General features: G+C 40.3%; 1 protein-coding gene across 2 annotated transcripts in view; it reads right to left on the reverse strand.

Annotated features, from left to right (window-relative positions):
• Positions 1 to 20,606, reverse strand: part of LOC121812112 (teneurin-3) — a 185,900-nt gene that overhangs the window by 51,700 nt on the left and 113,594 nt on the right. For both annotated transcript variants that reach the window (XM_042213355.1, XM_042213354.1), the window contains one exon: positions 12,855 to 12,929. The gene's annotated coding sequence lies outside the window, so the exon portion shown is untranslated. The remainder of the gene's footprint in view (positions 1 to 12,854; positions 12,930 to 20,606) is intronic.

Genomic DNA, 20,606 nt, shown 5'->3' on the forward strand with positions numbered 1-20,606 from the left:
ATACATTTTAAAAGTAACCTTCCCAACACTGTATATGCATTATATAAAGCATCCAGATGATATGTTGCCTTTTTGTTTTTTGATAATTATATATAAATGTGTTCTTATACACGTATGTCTTTCAGGTCTTTATGTATAAGAGAACATGAAGATACTGTCTATATTTGTAACGCACACTGGGCACACTAACTAAGGAGCTTCGTGGAGCAATTCATTTCACAGAGTCGTATATTACCACTGCTTTGTTTAGTCATGCAGATATTAATTTTAAGATCACTGGTGTTACGTACTTCCACGAATTCACAAATTATGCTCACAGTGACGACCCTCCACTAACCCTCTGTCTTCCTCTATCTTTCATTCATGTTCTGTCGTCTCTAGTTCTACTTTCACCTTAATGATGATTGAAAAATCAGAAACAACTAGATGTGTTTGATATCACTCTGTCTTTTTTTTGCTATGGATTAACTCATCTACTTGGGTTTTTTAATAATTAGGGAGGCAGTACAAACTGTCTATTTATGTAATAAAATATTATCTCTAGACCTTTAAACTCCAAGAGTCAGTGCCTATGATGCAGAGTAGCTATGTAAACGTTGTTACCTTGGCTGTTGTTTCCTGATAATAATTTGAAGAAATCACCATGTGCGACAGGAGCAACAAAAGTTATATCATTACTTATTTTGATATTATCACTTATATATATTATTATCACTTATTTTGATATTATCTGCATTTTTAGGACCAGACTCTGGTGGCAGAAATACGTCTCTCTCATTAATAAGAAATGAAGGTGAAGTGTTGGCAAAGCAGCTGATTAGATGTATTATATTCAGACAAACTGAAAGCACTGCTGATCCTGCACCTGGTTACCTTGTCAGTTGTATAAAACTGGAAATCATCAGAGCAGCCACCCCCTTCTGTCCTAAAGGAGTTGTATGCTCCATCTTGCACTCTCACATTAGTTTACCATGAAAGGCCTGGTTTATCCTCAGTGTTAATGGGATACGCACACGCCATCAAAACACATAGAGCTGCAGTTTTCTACGAGACTGAAAGAAGAGCAGCTTTCAGTGACTGTCTCCAACGGTGGCTACAAGATGGCAGTAATGTAAAGGATAGATACACATATTAATTGGTAGGCAAGGAGCTCTATTGCTATGAAATCTGAGATGAGAGGAGAGTGATTGCTTTACTGTAGTATGTTTTAATGTACATCTGTTTTTAGATTTTTCAACCTCTCCTGATGGGACACTGTCAGACTCGTCTTCTACTTCAGCTATCCTCCTCTGGATTATCACAAAGAAACACAGCGAGTTCAGCTGTTGTATCCCAAGATACAGAATTTTGGTCATAGAAAAAATGGTTCTGGAAAACAGAAGAAAAACAAAACAAAACAGGATTTTAGCTCACGATTGTCGTAGTGTCAAGTTGTTATTACCGCTAAGATGTGTTTTTCAGCCTAGACACATATGAATCGCTCCTGCACTTGAAATCATCAGGGATCATAAATGCTGGGAAAAATATAGCAACTTCCAAAGTGACCATTTTAACCCACTTTAATGTACTGCAAGGGCCTGTAACCCTGACAGTTGTCATGGTATGATGATACAATTTGGCATGGCTTCAGTTATTGTACAGCTGATCATGAGTGGGCCAGGTGGGAGGCACTCACCGTTTGGAGTGATATTACTTTTACTTGTAATGAAGTTTATAGTAAAAATAATACAGCCAAATCTGGCTACAGCAATAGCTTCCTCGTGGAAGATTAAGATGAGATTTGAATACAACAAAATGAGAAAACATAGGTGCGTAGGAACTTTCAGATATCTGTATAGAAGCACTTGATCACTGTGTTTGCAGTGTTTCTGAGCGGAAGAAAAAAGACTGGGTGAGCTTTGAGATGTGTTTGAAAATTCAGGTTATGGTCAAAAATGATACCAAGGTTTTTAGCAGAGGACATGATGTCTTTGGTTTTGACAAGGCGGTACTAACTGACCTCCTTAGAGCAACTGGACTGAGCACTAGAACCTTAGTTTACCTGAATTACGATGAAGGAAATTTCAATACATCCAATTAGTAATGGCAGAGAAGCTTTCACTCAGGCAGCACAGGCTGTTGAGGAGGCTGGGCATGACAGAAAAGTATAACTGTTAATCATGTGCACAGCAATAATTGGAGGTCTATTAGACTGATGAGAGTGAATGTATAAAGAAAACAGAATTGGTCCCAGGATTGAACTCTGGGGGACTCCACACATGAGTGGTCCAGATGAGGACATACAAGGACAATTATGAAGAAAACTATTAGAGAGCAGAACCAGTGATGACAGACAGTTTTGTAGTCTGATTAACATGATAAGCAACATCAAGCTGTAGATAAGTCAAGCAGGAATAAAATAGCTCATAAAAATAGAATTAGTAATTTTCAATAAAGCTGTTTCAGTGCTGTGGTTTTGTCTATAACCAGACTGGAATGTATCAAAGATGTTGGGTAGGATGAAGTGTGCATGTGTGAGAAAAAACACCAAAAAGATCAAAAAGAAGGAATCTAGAAATCTCTCATAGTCATTATAGTGCGTCACTGTTTTCAGGGATGAACACAACCTTAATGTTAAAAAGTAAAAGAGTATTTAACCTCATTCATCAAAAAAAAAAGGGAAGAAAAGGAATAATAACCAGAAACAATACAGGAAACATTATTACAAAGATGAGAAAAGAACAAAAGATTATTAAAAGACGTGGAAATGGACTGGCATTTATAGCCACATTTAACCATAAAGTGCTTATTCTATATACTCTATACTAAACTGTGCAGTTTAGAATCAGCAATTAACCTATCAGTAGAATATGAGAGGAAGCCAGAAGAAATCCATGCAGGCAAATGAAGAACATACAAGCTCCACAAAGACAGGCCCCAGCTATAATTTAAAACTGTATAATTGTTGCTGTGTGGTGACCACTCCACCACTTTGTTACCCATTCAGAAAAACTAACGTTACAGAAGAGGAGCACATAACCCGGGAGAGGACAGTTATTAAATGCAAGGAAACTGCTAACAAAAAGAGAAGCATTGTGAGGAACATTTTCTGTCGATAGATGAAACAAAAGGAACTCAATGCTGAGAATAAGTACAGTTTTTCAGTGAAATGAAAGAAACAATCATTCGATACAAAGCACTTAGTTATAAAAATGTCACTTATTCACTTTAGTGAGATGAAGACGGATGTTAAAAGAGGAAGAAAGAAGGAGGAAAGACGAGTAAAACAGAGGATAAGAGGGATGGAAAATGAGTGAAAGCAATGATCAGTTTGCTGGTTTTGTTTTTGGTTAAGAAGTGAATTAAGAGAGTTTGATTAGGTTTCATCAGTAATTAAACAGTTAATTAAAAACACTGTGCTTCAGTGAACAATGAAGAAAACCTAATGGGGATTAGAGAGTCACTTTAAAAAACAGCAATAAGGAGTTTGTTGAATGTGCTTATACCAACATCATTCATTTAGATTTCTCATCTAAACATAATTTAGTTTTGTACTTTTCACATGTTTAGCACATGAAGTAATGACAGAAGGTATTTATGTTCTCTCCCAAAGCTCCCCCCCCCTCGAGAACAGTGACTACACTGTCCTTCCACTTTGTCTCTTGCTTTGGAAATGTTACCACGGTCCTTCAAATTCTGCATTTTAATGATAAATAAACATTTAAAATTCCAGTGAAAGAGAGGGTGCAGACCTTTAACTGAGTGCTGTTCTTGTGATCTTTATCATTCTCTCTTTTTGAGCTCCTGGCTGTCTTCTCTTCTGAGTCTTTGTTGATGCATTTTTCTATTCTGGGTTGTAGTGATTGCTTATTTTGATTCCTGGAGTCATAGATGATTCCCGCCTCCCCATGTTTCTGCATCTGGTTTGTCTTGAATGTGTTTGCATTCCTTTCTTTTTCCCCATCGTGTCCCCTTGTCTGTCTGATCTCTCTGTGTCCTGTCTCCGTGGTCCTTGTTTACTTCTGTCAGGTTTGTATGTCCTGATCTTAGTGTCACAATTTGTTACTTCCTGTTTTATTTTGATAGTCCCTATAAAAATAATAGTGCTGTTTCTCCATTATGTTTCGTTAATCTGTCAGTTTCCAGCTATAAAAAGCAGAGTTTCTGTGTAGAAAGCCCTGTGCTGGGATTCTAATCTTGCCTGCCACACAGTCAGAGTTTTGTTGTACTGTAACAATACCTCCTGGCAATAAATCGAATACCGTTGATAAACCTGTTTTTTTCCCTTACAAAAGTGTAACATTTGTAAGGAAAATGCTTTTGTGGATTGCACCCATGAAGAACGTGCCAAATCCTTTCTGCCAAATGCCTCATTCTGCAACTGACTCCTATTTAATGCTGTTTATTGGACTGGATCATTTAAAGCTGAAGGAACAAGACATATTGGCAATGTAACAATGTGTTCATTGAACAAGCAGGAGCCTCAGTAGCATGTGGAAAAACCAGACACCAGCCACAACAGCCTGGCACCTGCTCCCCATGCTGGTCACCAGCTTGCTCAGACACTGCTGCGGGACAGCGTCACATTCTTCCACCAGCATTTATTGGAAGTCAGTCAGTATGGTTGTGTTAATCACACTGTTTGAACAGCACATCCAAGCTATTCCCACAAGTGTTCAGCGCCGTTGAAGTCAGCACTGCGGGCAGGCCACTCCATCCTCTCCACTGCCAAATTCTGATGCTAATCCCTGATAAACCCTGCTCTGTTGGTGCAAGCGTTGTTGGAGGATAGAATTCAGTCCCACACTGTGGAGATATGGGATTGCCACTGGTTGCAGAATCTCATCTCGATGTCTCTCTCCACTGATGATGATGACAAGCTTTGTTTTTCCAGTGAGGAAGACTGCCTCAATCAAAAGCTTTTGCCCTATTGGTACAGCAATCAGTGTAGCGCCCTCTGCATCTTCTCCACAGTCTACGATGTTCAGCATTGTCAGAGAAGATTTGACAAGTTTATTTATGGGCACAGCCCACACACTCTACTCTGCTTCCTAACACAGACGCATTTTCCTTACTTGCACCAGTATCCTGTTGTAAGTTATGTTTCCAGCAGTTAAAGAAGCTACTGTGGGGTGGGGAATATGATTAGATTAACTCCTGCAACAGTAAAATTCACACTCATGTGCCATGCTTTTATATAGATATACATTTTTCCACTAAAGACTTTCTAATGTTGATTTGGTTCCTGCACATAGCCACAGCCACTAAAACATGCATATTGATGCAATGATGTAGGCCCTGTAGTCAGTAGCTAACAAACCCAAGATTCAGTGTAACAATAGTCCAGATGTTGTGCATTTTTGCTAGCCCAGTAAATGAAATGAAATAAATAAAATCCTCAGGCCTCCAGCTAATGTTGTCTCTGTACTTTTAGCATAATTAATAATTTTAGATCTGTGATATTATCCTGTACAGTTTCCATGTCATTTTGAGTGCTGTTACCAAGGTGAGTATTCAAACTGTGCACTTTAGCCATTTAAATTAAATTTTTATTGCAAATATGCTCTGTATGACCATGATGACATGATGAGAAATGTATTTCTTTTTGATAGAAAGTTTATGAAACAGTTTTTTAAATATATCGATTGTTCTTTGCACAGAGATGTGCAGTGATGTGTCCACATCTTGGGAGTCATGTGCTGTCCAATGACTGCAGTCCTGAGAGAAAACTTAGGTCCAAAGCCTGTAGGTCTTTACCACCAACTAAGCTTTGGTTCGTGGATGTACAGTTGAGAAACTATTGAACCTTTTTTCAGTGGATAGAGTACAGGGCAGTGTACTTCCAGGACACTTACACACTACTGTATCCCTTCACTGGCTCAGTGACTCTAGTGGGAGTCTCAATACTATTAACCTGACTTCTGTGACTCTGAGACACTCAGCTTATTCAGCCAGAGGACATTTTGGTCCTGACTCTGATGTTCCTCAATTTTCATTTGATGAAAACCTGAGACTTCAGAGACACAGGTGTGATTCCACTTATCGAAGGATCAGAGGCGAGGCTGCCGGACACTGGCGCCAGCGGGCCCTCTGACCACCACCAGTAGGCAAACACGGGGTTAGTATCTTGCCCAAGGATATTTGGCATGCAGCCAGGAGGCAGCCTGGGATCGAACCACCGACCTTCTGATTAGTGGCTGACCTGCTCTGCCACCTGAGCTACAGCCACCAAAGACTCTACAATAATACGGAGACACCCCCAACAATCAGATGACCCCCTATGAGCAAACACTTTGGTGACAGTGGGAAGGAAAAACTCCCTTTTAACAGGAAGAAACCTCCAGCAGAAGCACGCTCAGGGAGGGCGGGGCCATCTGCTGCGACCGGTCAGGGCTGAGGGGACGGTCGATATGATCCGTAGTGGCTCCATAATGGTGTGTAGCAATTTAGCCCTTCGCTGCCTATAACAAGCTGCCTATACAAATACATTCAGTATAAAGCTGTATAACATATACTTAATGATTTTTGAGCAACATACAGTGAATAGAAAATATTGTATTGGGCGTATTAGTGAATAATGTCCTTTGTGATTATCTGAGCTGGTTTATTTTTGTTTATCTTGATTTTTATCTCGATGACATAGTCATCTCTTCCAAGAACCTTCACAGGATCCAACAAGACATTGTTTCAGAGAGAGAACCCTAACTCACATCCCGTATCTGGAGAGAGTTTAGAAAAGAGTAAAGTAGAAAAGTGCTATATAAGAACCAGTACACTAACCATAATATCGTCCATGGTTTTCAACTGAAACCAGCTCTTTCCAGACCCACTAACATTCGTTCTATTGTCTTGCTTGTTGCCCCTCTGTAAATAAAGGCACTCTAGTTCCTGCACACTGAGTCCGATCTGCACTAGAGGAGCACATATCAATCGAAATATCGATGATACTGATACCATCACTGGTATCAGTATCAGACTGATACTAACACAACTGGATTCAGTCCAGTAAGTCTCCCACTGTCCATCCATTCATACATTCTCTTCTGCGATTCCTCAGTGACAGTCTGTGGCGGGGCTAACACAGAGAGACAGCCAATCATTCACACAGTCTTACCTATGGGCAATTTAAAACGAATCAGTGTAGCTCCTCTGTATCCTGAACTGTGTTAAATACATATTCTTATCTTTTTTTTAATGAACCTCATCGTCACATCAGTTGTATAGCACATGTAAACAACAGCAGCTGATTCGAAGTCCTTTAAAGACAAGCATATTTATATTCCAGGTCTCTAAAAAAACACAGTATCAACATATAAGAAAACAGTGCTAACTAAACTATGATAACTAATTTATGTGGGTAGTTAAAATCACAACGCTGTTGTGTTCGTGTTCATTAAAATGAGTCTGGCAAATGTACAGCTCCTAAGTGATGACATGACACATTGTTCTCCAATACAGATACTCCCTTTATAGGTGAAAGTATCGGTATTGATATCGGCCATACTGCTCTTAATTTACTATTTAGGTTCCCAGCATCACACTGCAATAACCTGCACCACTGATTGAAGTGTAAAAATTCACTTTATACAGACAAAACAGAGCATAAAAGTCATAAAAGTCAACTGATCAAATATAAAAGACCTAATGTAGAAACTCTGATTTCAACAGCCTGGGCTATAAATATAAGAAGGGTTTGGTTTAGAGGATGCTTTTTTCTGTTAAAGCAATAGGTTATAGTGCAGCTGTAGTTTTAGTATCAGTGTGCACCTTGACTAACACTTCACGTCCCAGCTGGTTTGACGTTATAAGAAATGGTCAAACTTACCATGTTATTAAATAATCCACCTGTTTCTGTTTCTTCATTCTCTCATTCCTTCCTGTTCGTCATCTCGATCTTTTGTCTTTCTTTCATATTTACCTCCCTGTCAGTCCTAGATTGAGTCTCAACTTAATGAGTGCAAATCTGCAGAGATAATCTCTCTCTTTCTCTCTCCATTTGCTACCTTTTGCTTCCTTCCAACTAATCCTCCTCTCTGCTCAGATTAAAAAAAGAAAGGGATCAGAAAGACAGATGCAAGGATGGCAATCTTGTGAGAGAAAAACACTGACAGAGCTATTTTGTGTGTGTGTGTATGTGTGTGTGTGTGTGGTGGGGGGAGGATGGAGGTGGGGGTGTAAACAGAAATAACAGTAATCCCTGTGTGTTCAGTGTCCAGTTTAAGGTCAGCCTAATACAGATGGACGAATGGAAAGGCATCACTTCTTTTTCTTAAAATGGGCACAAATCAATGCTGGACTGTCAGAAAAATGTCTAAACTTTATATTTAGAAACTTCTTTCTGGAATTTTTGACCACTCCTCCAGACGTGCGTTTGTGAAGTCAGCCATGGATGTTGGATGAGAGGTCTCTGTTGTAATTCAGCCCAAAGGTGTTCCATCGGGTTAAGGTCAGGGCTCTGTGGGGTTAAGGTCACATTCTTCCACACTAAAATCGCTCATCCATGTCTTTAGGGACCGCACTTTGTTCACTGATGTGAAGTCATGTTGGAACCGGAAGGGCCATCTACAAAAGGTTCCCATTAAGCTGGGAGCGTTAATTTTTCAGCATGCCTAGACACTGTGGGCAATTTAAGAGCTCCTTTCAAATGAACTAAGGGGCCAACTCCTGCAAAACAAGCCCACATCATAATCCCCCATCAGCAAACTTTACACTTGGCACAATGCAGTAAGACAAGTACCATTGGCAACTGCCAAACCAAGGCTCATCCGAGCAACACGTATCCACTGCTCCAGAGTCCAGTGGCAGCATCTCCAGCTGCTCCGTCATTATGACCCACTCCATGAAGCTCTCTACGCACTGTTCTCGAGCTGATGTGAAGCTACTGTGCACCCGATGCGACTCTGCATCCGCTGACCTCGCTCTGTGATTTTACGTGGCCTACCACTTTGTGGCTGAGTTGCTGATGTTTCCAATCGGTTCCACGTTTGTTATGATGCCATCAACGGCGGACTGGAATATTTAGCAGCCAGGAAGTTTCATGCCTGGACTTGTTGCACATCCTGGAAGTCTCTGAGCTCCTCACAGCAGCCCAGTCTTTCACAATATTTGTTATGCAATCTGCATAACCTAGGTGCTTGGTCTTATACACCTGTGGCCATGGAAGTCAAATCATATGATTGGAACAAATGATTTGGATGGGTGAGTGAATACTTTTTATAGATATTTTGAAGCTACCAAGAGAAAAGTAAAATTTAACAACAAAGTTTTTACAAAATTGCTTTTGGTATGGCGCCATCTGTAAAGCTACCTGGACCTGCCACTAATTAGTCTTTTATTTATCAAGATAAAAATGTCATTGAGATTAAAAATCTCATCTCTCTGTGTTCTGTCTCTCTGTCTGCTTTCCCTGTCTTGTTTTTAATGAATACATTTGTAGTCCCGTCAATGTTTTTTGCCCTCTTCATGTTCTCATGTTGCTCTCTCGGTGTTTTGTCCCTTTGTCTCCCCAGTCCGTCTGCTTATCCTCAGTCCCAGTGTTGAGCTCAGTCTAAAGTCTGATTCTGAGCTCCAATGTATATTACTTCCTGTTTTATTTTGATAATCTTGTGTGTATTATGTTCAGTGTTGCTTCCCGGTGTCTCGTCAGTCAGCTTCTGTGTAGCTGTGTCCACACTGCTCTAGTCTCCCTCTGTGTAAATAATCTGTGTCTTCCTGTCTTCTCTGTTGCGTTGTCCCCTCTTGCTTTGCTTCCAGAGTCTTCTGTGAGTTTCATGGGCACCCTGTAGTTTTCCAGTTGTTTGCTCCTAGTTTTCTTCTTTTCTTGATTTTTTTTAATTATTTAGTTTCAGTACAGCAATAAAGCTGCCTCTTTTAATCTATTCTTTTCTCTGAATGCTGCAGTTGGGTCCCACAGAGTGCCTGCCTCAGAGTGCTACATGATAATTAGGGCCGAGAAGCACAAAGGAGCTGAATAGCTCTGACTTTTCAGTGTCTATATTTGTTTAATCCAACCTCATGCTAATTGTTAAGCGTTAGCATAAACAGTTATATAATTTGATTAACTGACTCTTAAATTCACATTTAAAAAAGAAATTTCAAGAGGATTCACGACTAAAAAGACACAATAAAGAGAACCAACTGCTCTAAAAATGTGAACTGAGCATGCTAAAGGTCATTGCTTCCCACAAGCGTCTGTTTAGCAATATTATCTGAAATCTGACTGGCTGGTGGATACAGTACCTAATACCAAAACAAATACCCTGAGCAGTTGGAGTGAGGGATGGGAGGTAGCTTGAAGGTGTAGTGTAGGCAGGGAGAGAGGGAAGGTCAGTGTTAACAAAGACTCCATTGTTTCCAAATTCCTTCACTCCTTCATTCCCTTCGTGCAGCCGCCAACTTCCACATTTCCTTTCCTGCTATTTTCCCATCCTCGTGTGTTTATCACTGTCTCATCCCTCTAGCTCTCAGCTAGCCACAGCTCGAAGGGCCGGCTGTCCTGCGCCGTGGAAATGTTTGCTTTCCTGAATGAATTTATAACATGTATGTGTCGGGGTGGCTCTGCTGAACATGAAAAGACTGTAGTTGAGGAACGATGAAACAGCCTGTCAAGTTTAACGGACAAAAACATTTCCTGACCAAACTTAGTCAAAAGCTGCTGAAAACAACATACATTTAGACTGTATTTTATACTATTAGATTTAACATCACTGAAATAAGCACCAGGTTCATAGAGCTCATTATAGAGAAACAGAGACAGACATGACAACATCATTTGGTGAAAGAGTGCAGAACAAATGGGCTAAAACTACAGAATTAGGTTCATCACAGAGAAGGAGAAGACATAAACAAGGAGGACAGACAAAGTCACCGGGGTGTAGTTGGAGTCCAAGGTGAAAGAAATAATATTTTAAAAATTAATTAATTGACAACACTACTACTACTAATAATAACTAAATAAACAATCTGTATATAAGTCACAGTGAATTTCTTATTTGGTAACATTGTTAATATGCATAGAAACCTAAACATGACAAATATATTTCTATATATATACAAATACACACTACAGATGAAAAGGTTGGCTTTATTGTCTTGTCCCTGTGTGTCATCGCAGTGATGCTGCCGTGACGTAAATGTTAGCTTGTCAGTCCACATGTCAGTAGGGTTTTCGCCGGTTTGTCCCAGTGAGGACTGTTATTTCACCTCTGAGCCCTCAGCCTTCACTCTGAACCACAGGACTCCCACGCAGGGACTTCAGTACTCTTTAAGTGACACAATACAATGTCTTTCATAGGACCTTTATTTGTAAAGGCTAAGGAAAAAGAACACAGAGCTAGTTACATAAACACAAAGTGAGATAATTCATGGGTGTCATATACATAAATATTCACAACTGAACCAGTTTGCTACATGACACATACTTGGTATAGTTTCCTGTTTACATAATAAACGTGTAGACCAGTATGAAGGTGCTGGGGAAGGCTCTCGTTTTGTGTCATTAAAAGTGTAATATACTGATGTCATTAAATGACAGTTCTGTGGCGAAGAAGTGCCCTTTTACTGACAACACTGGGACAAACAGAGAGGAGACGTGCACTTGATGTCTGACAGTAATCAGACCTAACACTGATGTCACAGCAGCACCGATCACTGTATTTATGCTGCTGTATTTGTCAGCTAGTGTTCTGTATTTTCTGTTACTGTAACAGTGCTAAGGGCTAAGTCTGCAAACATGCATGTTAAAAAATCGAATTAGGGCATACTGCAAACACAAATACTACTAGCCACATTAACTAGTTAATGATGCTAGTTAGCTAGTTAGCTAAAACCATTACACTCCTGTTTTTGCTGCTCAGCCTAAAGAAGAACAAGAGATTTCTAGTGTCTGTTTATTTCCTCAATATGACAGTGCTAACGTACAAAAATAAAGCTATGAAGGACCTTACTGTGGCTCCATTTGTGGCTGTGAATCCAGCATGGTGGACAGAGGACAGTGGGGACTCGTTAGCTTTAGCATGGGAATCTAGAACTGGTTTATGTAGTAAAAGTAAAAGTCGCATTTCTTGGAACTGTTAGTCTGCTTGCCGATCCTGCTTATCGGTTCCACTTGCAGTTACCCTACAATGAGCTGATTGTGGCGTGCGGAGGTGGAGAATAATGGCGCAGCCTTCAGCTTGGATATAAACGCTAAGCTAGCAAAGAACCCAGAGCGATATTAAAACTGAGTGAATGCTGCTTTGTGTGCAGGTCAAATGATTGGAATCCAGTGTTGCTATTTCCGATCCCACATTTGCCATGTAAGAGGAAGACAGCTCAACCCTCAATCTAACCCCTTCCTTTTCCCCATAACTAACTCACTCACACACTCCCTCAGTCTAAAGCACCTTGAGCCTGGGTGTGCAGTGACATACAGAAAGGAGAGGCAGAGACACCCACACTCAGACAGAGACTGCTGTCCTTCAGCGGAAACAGCTTTTCCTCAAGAGCTGCCTTCAAAAAACACTTGACGAGAACAGAAATTGGCAATTCATTTATTTACTTGTTCATTTATTTTCACCCTTGTTCTCTCCCTGCTCATTTTTTTATTGATCGCAATCACTTGTTCCTTGCACGTGTTCAAATTGCAGAGTGGCTTTTTGTCTTTCTTCCCGCCTCAACTGCAGGAAGAATGGCCTAATCAAGGCAAATTGGTGATAATCTACTTGTGAGATTAAGCAGGAAACAGAAAGAACGACTTCAGCAAAAAATGAACACAAAAACAGAAAGCAACGAAAACTTAGGCAGGAAAAAGCGCAACACAAACAGACAACGCAAAAAAGTTAGAAATGCATGAGACACAGGTGGAGAGGCAGATAAAGGATATGAATGGAACCTACCGACTTGTTGTGTGGTCTAGTGGTTGGTTGGTACCGGTCTGTTGGAGTCCTGTTGTACCGTCTGTGGTTCCAAGACTAAGGGCAGAAAGACACACATGCATTACATGCTAAACATTCCTGTTGTCTGTAATTCGTGGATGGCAGACGAAGTGCCAACAGACCCATCAGCCAATCAAAAGCACCAACTGTGACTGCGCCAACACTGCCTCTAACTAATCACATCGTGTGTTACTTGTGAAGCACACACAATATATTTAGTTTGATGAGTAATCACAATCAGATAGTTGTGTTTTTACTTTACTGAACTTTGGCATTACTGTTATTGTGAAGATTGTTGTTGTAAAGTGAAACTATATGAAAAGTGTTGAAATGATTTTAAATGAACCTGCAGAACAAAATTCTTCACACGTTTTTGTTTCACCCAAACAACAACATTTCTCTCTTTTGGTTCTACCTGTGCACCACCACCTAACTTTGAAATAAAACATTCAATATATAATTCAATACAGACTTTGAACTGTAAACACAAGGCCAGATGTTTACTCTGATTTGATTTGAGTGGTTCATGGAATAACACAACTTGTAAAATGCTGATATGAATAACTTGGGCTTTTTACATGTACAATATTTGACTACAGTGTATTTTTAGCTAACTAGGTGGCTCATTTGCTTTCTCTTGACATCGCTTTCTGTAGAGACGTTACACAATTTGAAGTCAAAGGCAGAAGTGAAATAAACGTGAGAGCAGAGGTCAAATGTGACAGGATATTTGGAAGGTGGAGGTAATGCTAATCTGAACGGTCTGTCAAAACAGACTGTTAACATCACCCCACCCGCACAAAGTCTCCACTATGACAATGTTACTTGAGCTCTTCTATTGAACTTCTTGTTTCTATGTTTTGTGTTTGCCAGGACTCCTGTACCTGTTGTTTCTTTTTCAGCCAGCTTCTGTTAAACCAGTGCATTTTAACAAACATTAATTTTTGTTTATTCACCGAGCTGTGTGTCTGCTGTGCTGCATCAAGATCCTCTTTCTTGACCTATTATGATATAATATAAAGCACCTTGAGGCGACTGGTGTTGTCATTCGGGGCTGTATAAATAAAATTGAACTCCCCATAACAGTACGGAGCAACCAACCCCCGAAGAAAGCAAGGCTCTTTATGAGCTATGTCATCCTCAGCCTAATTTACAGTCAGCGCCTCAGTGGACCTCACTCTGTTCACTTGGCCAGTCTATCTCTATCTAACATAGTCTGTCTCATAATGTTTCCAGAGCAGGTCATTCTGTTCTCGAGTCAGTTTCAGGGTCTCAGTCATGAATTCATGTTTAGAATATGAATTAAGAGATAAAACAATGCCATATATAAACAATGCTACTTCTGCAATCAGAAGTTTAATGTATCTGGTTTCGTTTTTCTAAAGTCGCTAATAAGTGACAGTAGCAACTGTAGGTGAATGTGAATATTTCATTTTCCAATAATTTATATTATGTTTGCGTGGCAGCGCACTTGTGTCTGTCAAGATTAAATAGAGTCGATGGAGCTTTTGTCCACCTCTAAACTTTGATATTGATGAACTTTGTTCAACCTGGTCTGACAGAGAAAGCGAGAGATGATGATAAATACACACAGCTATTGTTTCAGTTTTTAAAACATCATCAAATAAAAATTCATTGGTAAAATGTCTGCATATAGAAAAACAGACACACACGAGAGAGGTTCAACTATTCAATGTGACATTTAGCTAATCAGATCTGAGGGAGGAAAGTGTGCGGTAAACAAATTCCTCACTCCCCACGCCCCCACTCTTCTATACCTCTCCCTACCCTCTCACTAATCAACACAAGAGCTTTTAGAGTGCAGAGAGGGATTTGTATTTACTCACCAATTCATGTCAACAGCCAAATCTGCTTCATGAAAATGAATAAACAACTATTTACCCCATAAACACTCCACATAGAAAAGCATCTCCTTCATAAAAGTTACAATGAATATTAGCAGTATGTCACCATCAGTTAAGCAAAAGCGATTGCAAAGTAAAATGTGAACACACGTTGAATGAATGACTACAGCTCAGATCTTTTTATATGAAACTGATAAAAGTTTGTTTTGAATGTGAGGATCTATTCTGTGATGCAACCAGCAATGAGACCATCAGTTGACATGTAATTATATTGGGATCACCAAACGTCTTCATATGGCTAAAAGAACACTATTGTATTAACTCAGTACCAGTTACCCAACATAAGAATCCACATTAACCAGCAACAAACAACATATCTTCTGCGTGTACTGCCAGCAAATTCATGGCCTGTTGTTTAGGGTCTGAATGTACGATACACTTGTTAAATGCAGTGAAGTATTCAGAGCACTTACAGCACAGTTGAGTGGCAAAGGCTGTCACTGCTTGTGTACGTGTTGTATTTTTGTTTTTAATTTTTAATATTGAACTTTGAGGAGAAGAATGAATTATGTATGATTTGTATACTTTCCAGATAAACTGCACAAACCAGGTTTTTTGGCTGGATAATAAACTAATTTGAGACAGAGTTCCATAAATGTCTTTCAAAATTGTGTCTCCTGCTGATTTGTCTTTAAATATGCTGCTACAAAGTAAGTAGAATTTCATTTGGTATGTTATCACTTTTCTGTTTTTCATATTTTCATATATATACATGGTGGAAAAAGTCAGTGAACATACAAGAAGAACTTTCTTCACACGTGCAATTTCACAGTTTGCAGTCAAGTTAGAAGGGAGTACGTTGAAGCAAGTTTGGCATAGAAATGTTTTCTTTGTCTTAGCAGGCTCAAAAAACCCCAACAGCAAAGTGGCAGATGAATATTTTAATATATTTACTGCTTGGCGCTGCTATTTATATTAATCTGAGAGCTGCCTACTCGAACTCTGAAACTTTAAACTGCATGCACTTGAAGGTTGCTCTGTTTTATACTGTGACTCTCCCCAACTGCCTATTGAAGGAGATCTGGGAATTGCTGTAGTTTGTGGCCAGATCATGAAAAGCATTAATAGACGTGGCAGCAGACAGTATCACAAATATATGGAAATTCCTCCAAAACACCTGAACCTTTACAGCTGGCCTCTAAAGGTGGGTTAAGCTTGTCAGGCTGCATATTTAATTGTTATTTCTGCTAAGAATCTACATCACGGTTAGATAACATAACAAACACCAAGTTCACACATAACAATGTTCCTAAGTGCAGAGGAGCCCCTGGGTAGTTCGCCAGTGATCTATTTTGTAATCGTATCATCAGATCTGCGGCCGTATGTTCTGGACATTTGGGTGAAGAAAGGAGCTAAGCTTCAACCGATCACCGCCTGGTGGTGAGCTGGATCAGGTGGCAGGAGGATGCCGGAGAGGCCATGCTCCAGACATCCATTACTGAGCCTGCTGCAAGGAGCTGCGACTGTAAGAGTGTTGGTGCCTTTGGGGTGGTTGTAGCTCAGGTGATAGAGCAGATAAATTGGAAGGTTGGTGGTTTGATCCTCGTCTGCTCCAGTCTGGATGCCAAATATTCTTAGGCAAGATAGTAAACCCAGGTTTGAATGTTAGACAGAAACCACTTACATAGAAAGAACATAGAAAAGCGTGCCTGTGTGAATGGGCAAGTTGCATGAAAATGCTTTGAGTGCTCAGATAGAGTAGAAGAGCACTATATAAGAACCAGTCCATTTACTTTGGTGGTGGTGATGCTGAAACCAGATATCAATGAGATCCGCCCTGAGTTCTTTAAGGCCCTGTATTTTGAAGGGCTGTCTTGGTTGGCACCCTTCTGCAATGTTATGTGGTCTAATTTGTTCTAGGTGAGTGTTGGACTCAGTCACTGTTCATAATTTTTACAGATAAGATTTCTAGGCGGCAAAGTGCCTGCATTAATGAATTCATACAGTATTAACAGTCATAAAAAGGCAACCGCGCTGGCATGCCGCACTTTTGGGCCGATGGGTCAGTTGAAGGGCTGTTGTGCACCGGCTGTACAATGCTGACAGCAGCCAATTTGTTCATTTTTATTAGCAACACGCCCTGTATAGAATAGACTTCAGTGTGGAAGAAGTGACGAAAAGGTGGCACTGAAAAGCTAAAAGAGGAAAAGAAAAAGAAACTAAAAACAGATGGCAGCAAAATATGTAAAATTACCCATTGGAGCTGCTGATGCTGCACCGTAGTACCAGCAATAACTAGTAACAACTCGTCACGGTAGCACCAGGCTGCAATTTCAATATCTATAATCAAACAAAATTAAATCCATTTATTTATTTATTTGAGTAATCATAGTGGGCCGCGTGGACCGAAAATGTCAGGGCCAATTTTTTCTCCCAGTCCAACCCTTGAAACAACCTGTGGGAGAGAATCATAGATTTTCAGTTTGAGCTTGGCTGAAACTTTAAAAAATTAAATCAGTGCTTTGCACTACACACAGTTCTCGCAGTGCATACTATGACCTGGTGATTTTGGTTGCATTTTTTGACAACCAGCTGCAGTACTCTGGACAGATCTACACTCAGAAAAATTTAGGCTCCCCCCCCCCTGCCACCAGTATATTTTTAAGCAAATATTTCTAACTTTTATTTGAATATTCAGTTTCCTACCATCTTCTCTTAAAGGGTAATTGCCAGGTAATCCGCCCTCCCCCTTCGCACACACATGCACACAAAGAGAACACACAGTATAATTCACAGCCTCGTTATAGTGAATAAATATTTATGCCATTTACACCATGGCATAAATATTGGCATATAGCATATAGATAGCTAAGGATGAAGAACCTTTTGTTCTTTAAAGAACCATTTGTAATAGCTGAAGAACCATCCACAAAATAAAAAGGTTCTTTGACGTATGATGGTTCTTTAAAGAACCATGAACACATCTGAAGAACCATTTAAGAACCATAATTTTTCTGAGTGTATTGGTACCAACAGAAGTAAGAGAAAAGAAGAGAAAAACTCTTTAACAGGATCTCGCAAAACGTTTGCGTGATCTCGCAAAAGTAACTTGGGATCTTGCAAAAGTACTTCTTTTCTTTCTTTCTTTTTCTCTAGTGTCCCTTGCGGGGCTTCGCAGTAAAAGGTGTTACATAGATGTCTTTACTAATATTTTATGGATTGCATACATTTAAAATACAATAGGAAAAGAAAGAGGATGACTTTGAGGATGGCTTTGAACCATTTGTATTTGTATACACATGACACATAATCAGACATAAGGACACATAAGGGATCTGGATTGCCTGGAGCTTTCTTTAGGTGCCTTCCCAGCTTTGACAAATGCTGAGCAAACAGCATGTAAGATGACTGATTACAGGAACCATTCAGCCTCAGATGCAGACAAAACAGGATTACGCTTAAAGGTCTGCAAATGAGCTCTTTAGTCAAGAGCCTCTGAGTAACAAAATACTGCTCAGTGACAAAAATAGTTATGAGTCCTTGAAAGGAGACCCAGGAATTGTTTACAGGAAGAGGGTGATGGATTGTATGAAGAAGTTAGAACAAGACAATGATATTGACCGGACCTCATACCAGGGGAATTAACACCAAGTCTGTACGGCTTACCAAAGACACATAAACAGGGTGCACCTTCAAGACCAATCGTCTGTATGATCAACTCGGTCACCTATAACATCTCAAAGTTTCTGGCTTCAATCCTCAACCTGTTGGTGGGCAGTTCTGAACACCACATCCAGAACACCCTGGATTTTGTTGAGAAGGTGAGAGATGTCATTATGGAGGCAGATGAAACCATGGTCTCGTACGATGTTACATCACTCTTCACTTGAATCCCAGTCACGGAAGCGTTGGAGGTAGTGTGTAAGAGATTACAGGATGACACCAACCTCAGCAACAGGACCCCTCTCAGCATCGACCAAGTGTGTTTGAACTGTGTCTTCATTCCACCTACTTCACATACAAGGGTCAGTTCTACAGGCAGAAACATGGGTGTGCCGTGGGCTCCCAGTTTCACCCATCGTGGCCAATTTGTACATGGAAGAAGTGGAAAAGGGGGCTTTGCTATCCTACCCTGGAACACCACCAAGCCATTGGTTCAGGTATGTGGATGACACCTGGGTGGAAATCCAATCTCAGGATGTACCACAATTCGCTGATCACATTAACTCGATGGACTGACACATCAAATTCACCAGGGAGGATATGAAAAGTGGCAGGTTAGCCTTCTTAGACTGTGAGTCTGGGAAGGCTCCTAAAGAAAGCTCCAGGTGATCCAGGAGAGAAGGACAACCGCTGCCCAAGCGAAAACCTGTAGTGATCCCGTACATGTCAGGAGTATCGGAACAACTGAGACACATTTTTCTAAACACCAGGTCTCTGTGGCTTTTAAACCCCAAAACACGCTGTGCCAAAAATTGGTCCACCCCAAGGATCGGGTCCCCCGACACAAACAGAGTAACATAGTGTACGCTCGGGGAAACCTAACAACCTCTTTCTAAGCGGACTGCACAACACAGAAGAGCCACCTTGTAAGGCCAGGACTCTGCAGTCTATTTACACCTACAGGCCAGTGGACACTCTTTCAATGATGAGGATGTACATCCTGGACAGGGAGGAACGCTGGTTTGAGTCAAGGAGGCCATTTACGTGAAAAGGGAAAGACCATCTCTGAATCGAGGAGGGGGCCCAAGGGTACATCTGTCTCCATCTTACAATGCTGTGATTGCAGCCATTCAACTCTCTGTGAATGGGACTCATGGTCTTTGATCAGTGGTCATAACAATTTGCATATTAATGATCTAGGAACTGACCTCACAGCCCATCGTACAGTCAGTGGGCTGGATTCAGTTGGGATTGCTTTAACTGGATGATCGAGCATGCATCATAACTCTCCTTTCACGCTCTGAAAGGGACACTCCAAAAGTGTCAATACCTTTACCTTTTTACCTTTACATAAAGGTAAGAGAGCCAAGCGTGTCATTAGCATTTTAGCGGATTCTTTTGTCACACATTGGATGACACTTCAGACAGCTCTCCCAGCCCCTCACAGAAGGTCAACGACTTCTAGACCCCAAATATCACAGTTTATGTCCAGATGTGATGGTGTTCGCGCTCTCTGCGGTAGAGTATCACTTCCTGTTCCTGTTCCAACACACAATAGTATTTTTGAGTAGCTTATCTCCTTAGCAATGTAATTAAAAACTTTTAGATAACTTCTGTTTTCATAGTATACTCTTCACGTGCTTCATCCGAAGCACACTCTCTGTGTACTCACTACCTAATTTATAGTCACAGTATTCACTCACTGTATCTCTACCGTTTCGCTAGCTTAGCTTAGCAGCATGGCCTCTTCACCTGTCCCTCCTGCACTTTCCTGCTCATTGTGTCAAATGTTTAGTTACTCCTCGGCCTCCTTTAGCAGTAATGATACTTGTAACAAATGTAGCATGTTTGCAGCTCTGGAGGCCAAGATTACTGAATTGGAGACTTGGCTTCACACCCTTGCTCTTCGCATACAAGGTCTTAAATAATCAGGCCCCATCTTATCTTAATGACCTTGTAGTACCATATCACCTCATTTCTCCACCTCATGGAAAAGAAATAGTAAAAACTTATGAAAGACTTGCATAAGATGTGGCCTACTTCATATAGTGAATCATATAAGGCTTATATGATTTACTCATGAAAGTGGCCACTTTCTCATTACTTTCATATATTGTTTTAGGAAGTATCTAAAACACACAAGTTTCATTTATATGATTTTTCAATGGATCTTATATCTGTTTTC

Source organism: Haplochromis burtoni, unplaced genomic scaffold (genome assembly GCF_018398535.1).
Source record: "Haplochromis burtoni strain Fernald_Lab_line unplaced genomic scaffold, NCSU_Asbu1 Contig_437, whole genome shotgun sequence".
Taxonomy (NCBI): Eukaryota; Metazoa; Chordata; class Actinopteri; order Cichliformes; family Cichlidae; genus Haplochromis; species Haplochromis burtoni.